We start from the raw sequence: 6,820 nt of genomic DNA, 5'->3' as shown, positions 1-6,820 counted from the left end.
GCAGTATTAAATGGGATGTGAGTGCATGTCCTGCTCCTTCCTCTGCTATGTGTGCAAAGCACCATGTCATGTTGCATCAGACAAAGCGGTGGCCATCTTGAAAGGACTAAACAATATTTTCTAGACTGTTAAGATAGTCGTTTCAGCTATTGGCTTTACCAATGACGGTGCATTTTAAAAGTATCCTGCTTTGGCAAAGCCAGTAGCTGTGACCACAAATCATTGACAAACCAAGACCAATTGGCTTTTGAGAAAGGCTTTTTTTTAAACTAATTTATTTATTAAATGAGCAACTTCTTTAGCAATATCACTAATTCTTTGTGTGGAACTACTTTTTATAGTAATCCAAATAAAATAAGGAGCAAATTTTAAGCCAAATCATGTAGCTTTGCTGCTGAGTCAGTGGCTCTAGCGGGGTCACTGCTTTAGTTTGAGTTTCTTTCACTTTCAAACGTGGACAAAATGTCCACAAGTAGCGCTTGGATTGACCCCCATGTCCTCTCCCCACTCTCATCTACTACCGTGTTACATCTAAGCAGCCATGGCTGGTGTAGGTGTAGTTATGGGGCGGTGTGTCAAAGTTGAGGGGGATTCGACAGACGACCACAAAAGAAAATAAATAATTAATTTCCCCTCGTCGTTGTCTGTCAAAATCCCCACCGCCACTCAGCCCCACCCCTCTTACGTGCATCGCCCACGGCTACATCTACGCCATGAGCTCATCAAAGCTAGTCAGTATCAAGAAGGAAATGGTGCATGTACCACGCAAAGAAGGAGTGAGTTGTAGGATAATATACTCAGTGTGTAGCTTGATGGCCTCGTGACCTCAGTCCTATTAGCATTTCAGCGGTCAAGGCCACACTCCGTGGTATTTAGCAATCTGTGCAGAGTGTCAAATGGAAGGGACAGTGATGAGGTTGTTAAGTTCTACACTGAGGTAAGGATGTCAAATTTGGGATTTGATGTGAAGAACAGGAAGGATGTGGATATGCCTTAACAACAACCCTTTCAATGAAGGTGGCCTGCTTAGGGCTATCTGAATGATCTCATTGTAAGATGAAGTGAAGTCTTTTCCGGTGATGTCAGTTCCTGTTTGAATCAGGTATAAAGAGGCACTTACGAACGATGGATGTGGAGAAGCTGGGATTCTTTTCTCAATTGTCTTACCAATTTCCAGAATCCCAGATAAGGCCGACTGAACCTTTTTCCCTGTCATAGAAGCGTGGAGGGAAGATACTTTGTTACAACTTTAAACAATGTATTCAGCCAAATTCAAATTGTACTCAAGAATAACTGGCTACCAGAGAAATTTTAAAGATTTATTACATTGCCAAAAATAATTGGATGTACAAACATCTCAGTAAAAGATTCAAGAAGTAAACGGGAACTAATACATTCATAATCCTACGCAAGAGTCTCAGACGACTCAGAATGAAAAGCAAAATCAGTTCAAGAATCATCAGGCAAAGGATGAAACTCCTAACCTGAGTCCGGGATTGCATTACAGAAAGGAAAAGAATCTGGTTACTCTGTCTCTACACTGTCTCTGGAGTGACATCCCTACTTAGCATTTCACCAAAGCAAGTATAAAGGTGTCAGCAATGGTGACTTCCTAAGAAGTACACCCACTTCTCCTAACAATCCTTAGCTAGAGAACTCGCTCTCAGGCCCTCCTTCCTACACCCTACTCTGCCTTAAGTGCACAATCTCCCTACATCTTTACCTTCCCCAGATCACTCTCTGCCTCTACACCTGCTCTCTCCTGAAGCCCACTAAAATCTAATCTGCTCTCTACCCTTGGGCGCTGTCCCTAATACAAAACCCCAAAACAGTTGACACGCCTTTGTGCCCACCTTAGGAACGCCCCAGACACACCGCTCTGTTGTGTATGCTTATTCTTGTCTTTCACGCGCTCTTCCGCGTGCTGCTCTTGCGCGCTGTTCTCTCGCGCATTGTATATCTTTGAAATATATGTTATTGCTCAAATGTGTTGTATTGCTTCATGGCACGATCTGTGATCGTGCCGTTCCACAGTTGAGAGGTAGTTAGTCAGTTGCTGTGAGCTGACCGGTGCCTCTGGATGTGTCGCTAGGGGATGCTTCTTTATCTACAAATAAACTACCTTTTATCACTACTACTTTTGTGATCCTTGACTCAACAATTTGGCGACGAGGATGGGATGGAGCATTTTGGAAGCATTTCCTAGTTTTATTTTTTTCAAAAAGTCTTTCACGCGCACTTCTGCGTGCTGCTCTTGCGCGCTGTTCTCTCGCGCATTGTATATCTTTGAAATATATGTTATTGCTCAAATGTGTTGTATTGCTTCATGGCACAATCTGTGATCGTGCCGTTCCACAGTTGAGAGGTAGTTAGTCAGTTGCTGTGAGCTGACCGGTGCCTCTGGATGTGTCGCTAGGGGATGCTTCTTTATCTACAAATAAACTACCTTTTATCACTACTACTTTTGTGATCCTTGACTCAACACCCTCTGGCAGGTATTCGTCTTCGTATTTTTCCAGGATGGATCCTCTCCATCAAGCATCTTTAGAGTGTCCTTGGGTCCCAGGCACCTTCTCCGCTAAATGTTGCACTCCCAAATTCCTTGGCATCTTCTCTGCGCTCGCTCCTACTATCCTAACTTCCAAACAATGGCCCCTTCTACCTAACAAGGTCCGTGGCCTTGCACTTGCGAGCTGGAATATATGTGAGAAGAACCCTTTGCAACATTCGAAGTTACAATTCAACATTTGGTGAGAACAGCTTTTCCCAAGAATAGGGATTATTTCTTCAGCTAAAGCTAAGCAAAGGAAAATACAGTTAGCCTCTACCAGCTTTAACACACCTCAGGCCTTACACATTCTAATTGCATTTCTATTATAACATGAGCATACATTTCATTGGTTAAACTTTAATTCTATTACCAATACAAACTACACTTCTTCACATTGAAACCTATGTTAAATCACTCATTAATAAGCATCTTTATATTTTCACTAAGGCACTTCATTGTTAACGCAACATTTCACATGGGATCACATTTTCTACGTTTAGGCAACATTTAACATGAATAAAGCATTATTTCGTATATGGTTAATAAACACTCCACCACAATTTGCACTGATCCCTGGCCCAAACGTTACATTTCCTAAACTACATTAGTAACATCCTCTTAATATGCGGGTGCTGACTATGGTTGAATATAATGCACCCCTACAACTTTCAGAATAACATGGCGCTCTCTCAGTTGCATCTCAATGGATTCCTTCCCTTACTTTCAGTTGTGTTCTTCTCCCTCCTGCTACTATTTTTCACCCTGATTTTGCTGCTTTCAGTGTGAATCTTATTTTGGCTCACCTGTTAGACGTCTTTGCGTAACTGTTTCTTCTTCACTGCCGTCAGGAGAGGTTGATGTCTTGCCATTTACTCCTTCATCTTCAATCAAGAGCTTTGGCATTATGAAGGAGGTTTTTGCCCTTTGTGGCTTTTTCTTCCTAACTGAGTAAATCGTAAATCGTAAATCATCCGTTCTTATATAGCGCCTTTCACTGTAAGGTCTCAAGGCGCTTGCTTTGGGAACCCGTCCTGGCCTTTCCCTGAGAGATTACCCCTGCTGGGCATCCTCAAGGTGAAGACCAGGCATCCCATCGCGGTGGGGCCGTAGTGGAGATTAAGCAAGCTATTGCCCAGAGTTCCAGAGTGTGAACCCACGATTCGAGTAGGCACCGAGGCGAGAATTATCGAGTCCGTGGACATTTTGAGCTCAAGGCCCTGCCGCGTTGGGGATTGAACCCTGGTCCCGGGTCTGACCTCTCCATCATGGACTGCCTCCTCTAACCAGTGAGCCACACTTCTCCCCCAAAGGAAACAGTTGACACCTTTGAGATTAATTATTCTAATCAGGGTGGCATTGTGGCTGTTGGGATAGTTGCCCCTTCCTCAGGGCATCAAGAATTAAACTTAACAGACCTTCTTCGTGTCCAACCTGTGACATAGAGACATCCCATGCAGTGTTAAGGGTTCAGTAATGGTGCCACATTTGAAGAAGCCTCCGTTGGACTTATCTGATCGAGCACACTTTGAACCAATGTTCTTGTTTGTTTAATCAAGCTATTAGAGATGGTAGATACATTACAAGCATGAAGAGTTTGTTGAGGGATATAGGGTTCTCGACCTGTTCAGGGCTGGCTTTAGACCAGACTGTGAACAAAGCGTGTGTTGTACTGCCAATGGCAGATGACTTGAGGGTGGGCGTATTGACATATGTAATGGTGTTAACACCTTCAGCGCGGAAAACGGGCGTGGTCGTGACGGAACGGTTCCGTCATCAGCACAGCCCAACCGACGCTGATGACTGAACTGTTCCGTCATAAGCGTCGAAGGGGTTAAAATGCCTGATTTTGTCAGATCATTGTGCAGACTTCAATGCTATTGGTAATTCTCTCCCATTTTAATGCTTTATGGAAGTTGGAATACATAGACTCAGGGCCGGCTTTAGTGCTGGTGGGGCCCGGTGCAACTGTCGTTTTGGGCAATACCCCTCATGATCTACTTCTCCATGAATTCCCCCACTACCACTCTCCAACAGTGCACCTCATCTCTCCATAGCCTCTCTCTGACATGCATTCCATTTCTTATAGTGCTACTCATAATTCACTCAGTCAGCTCTGCGATCTGCATGGTACACGTTGGATGCAGCAGGCACATTAACTTTCTGCCCTACTTTATGATGTTTCAAAACTGCCAATCTCTCACCAGTAGGAACATTAATCACCAGAGTTATCTTGACATTTTTATTGTTGCCTGAAACTGCTGGACGCTCAAGGAAGTTCACATGCTTTTAAACCCATACGTTATTTCTAAAACCAGCGCCCCCTATCAATGTCAACGCCAGGTGCAGCTGCACTGCTTGCATCGCCCTAAAGCAGACTCAGTATAGCCTTGTTCCCATTAGAATATTTTTTCTAACCAGGTAACTAGAGTGTGCGGTGGCACTCAATGTTTTTTTACTCCTTCTATTTATCTAGGCAGTTCTTATCATATGTAAGTGGTGACTTTTTCCTGTAAACGGATACCGCTGTACTTATTTTGATTTTAAAGAATGGAGATTCTGACTTTAGGTTCAACATTTCCTCGTTTGTTTCCTCTCACCTTGTGCTGAGCTTGGACCGTTCAGACACTCTGAGATGACATGAATACCAAGAAAGATAAGTTGAAAAAGCACAGCAAGTGAGACTAAGGAACAAGGACATTCCCAGCAGAAGTGAGCATCCCAACAAAAAAAAGACAGAACTCTAAAATCACCTGTAAGGAAATAAAAAGGACAATTAGTAAACGTAATACAATGGACATTCCTTCTTCAGACACTATACAAAAAACCACAAAATGCAGGCACTTTTTGGGTGACATATACCTAATCCAGATACCCACAATGGAAAGGTCTTCATATTCAGATAAACAGTTGGCAAGATAACACTGGAAAACAACCAGTGCGCCATTACCCCCAGGTCCCTCCGTCCTCGACACCTTCATAATTACAAGTGGAGATGATCATCTCTTGACAGAAAAAAACAAGAGGAATGCTGGGATACTAATACTGCCCCTCCCCCGGGAGTACATAAGCAGTACTTACCCAGCAGCCCTCCTGTTCTTTTTTTCTGTCTTCGACAGATTGGATTGATGGATGCTGTTGTGGTTGCTGCACCTGCTCCTGCTGGGCTGGGGTGGCGTGCAGGTTCTTCTCTGCTCCCTCTGCCTGGCTGCCTGGCTTCGCGGGCAGTGGTGATGTTTCCTGGTGTGCCTGCCTCCCGGCCTGCCGGGCTTGCTGGGAGGCATGGCTTCTTCCTGGCCGGTATTCCGGATTCTTACCGGCCCTTTGCGGCTGGTGCGCCGCCTCCCGGTTGCTTCCGGGTCGCTGTGCGTGTCTCCCCGAGCTTGGCCGGGTGGGAGTCGCGCTGCGCTGGATGTTTGGATTCTGGAGCCGGCTGTTTGTGTGGGGGCCTTGTTCGTGCTGCTCCGGCCCCCGCTCCGGGTGAGTCCCGCTTTGCGGTGTTTTTGCTCTCTCTCTGTGCCCTACGTGTGGGTTCCTTCCTTGTGTGGTCCACTGCTGTTCCGGCTCTGGGGTGTGTTGATGCTCCGCCCGGTGCTACCATGGGCCTGCTTCAGAGATGGGAGAGCGCTGGCGGAGTTCCCGGGTGGCGTGAAATACTCGTGCTCCTTCGGTCCTGGCAGCTAGGAGTTCTAGGCTGCAGCATGCCAGCTTGTACACTTTCGTTCAACTGGATGGATGGATGGTTGATGTGAAGTGTGTCGCACACGTTGATCGTGTTTTGCGACTTTGCCGTGTTTGGAATGTGGTGGTGCTACTGCATTTTTCACATTTGTGCTGTGTCTTGGGGGGCCCTCTGGGGGATGTGCGGTGTTTCCTTTGTGATGTGCTAGGTGCTTTGCTCTGTGCCTGTTCTGGTTGGGGCACTGTGCGGGCGTGCATACCCCGCTGGGTTCTCGGGGCTCAGGTGTGTTCTTCGAGCCTTTCACTCTGACATCTGTTATGTGCACAATGGACTCTGACAGATGTCCTCGCGCTTAGCTTCAATAGGAGCTGGCTGCCCTTTTTCACCTACTGAGCCTGTTGCGATTGGGGCTTTTTTCTATGTTCGCTCCTTCTTGCAGCTTCTCTGTCTTTGGTGGGTTGTGTTGGACCCCCCCCACGGCATGTTTTTCAGCCCCCCCCCCGCTTTGTGGCTCTGGTTGTCCGCTTGGCGCTGTGTGTTGGGCGTCCCTTTGTCCCTTCCCTGCCTCTTTTCCGCTGGGTGTGGGCTTC

The 6,820-nt window shown here is 46.1% G+C and overlaps 1 long non-coding RNA gene across 1 annotated transcript in view; it reads right to left on the bottom strand.

Moving 5' to 3' along the window:
- Nucleotides 1-1,305: 1,305 nt before the first annotated feature.
- LOC147665699 (uncharacterized) overlaps nucleotides 1,306-6,820 on the bottom strand; it is a 42,002-nt gene continuing 36,487 nt past the window's right edge. The window contains exon 3 of the long non-coding RNA XR_015304990.1: nucleotides 1,306-5,301. This is a non-coding gene — a long non-coding RNA (uncharacterized LOC147665699). The remainder of the gene's footprint in view (nucleotides 5,302-6,820) is intronic.

The sequence above is a fragment of the Lissotriton vulgaris genome, unplaced genomic scaffold (assembly GCF_964263255.1).
Source record: "Lissotriton vulgaris unplaced genomic scaffold, aLisVul1.2 SCAFFOLD_260, whole genome shotgun sequence".
Taxonomy (NCBI): Eukaryota; Metazoa; Chordata; class Amphibia; order Caudata; family Salamandridae; genus Lissotriton; species Lissotriton vulgaris.
Note: the sequence above shows the minus strand (reverse complement) of the source record. Positions and strands in the feature narration are given on the sequence as shown.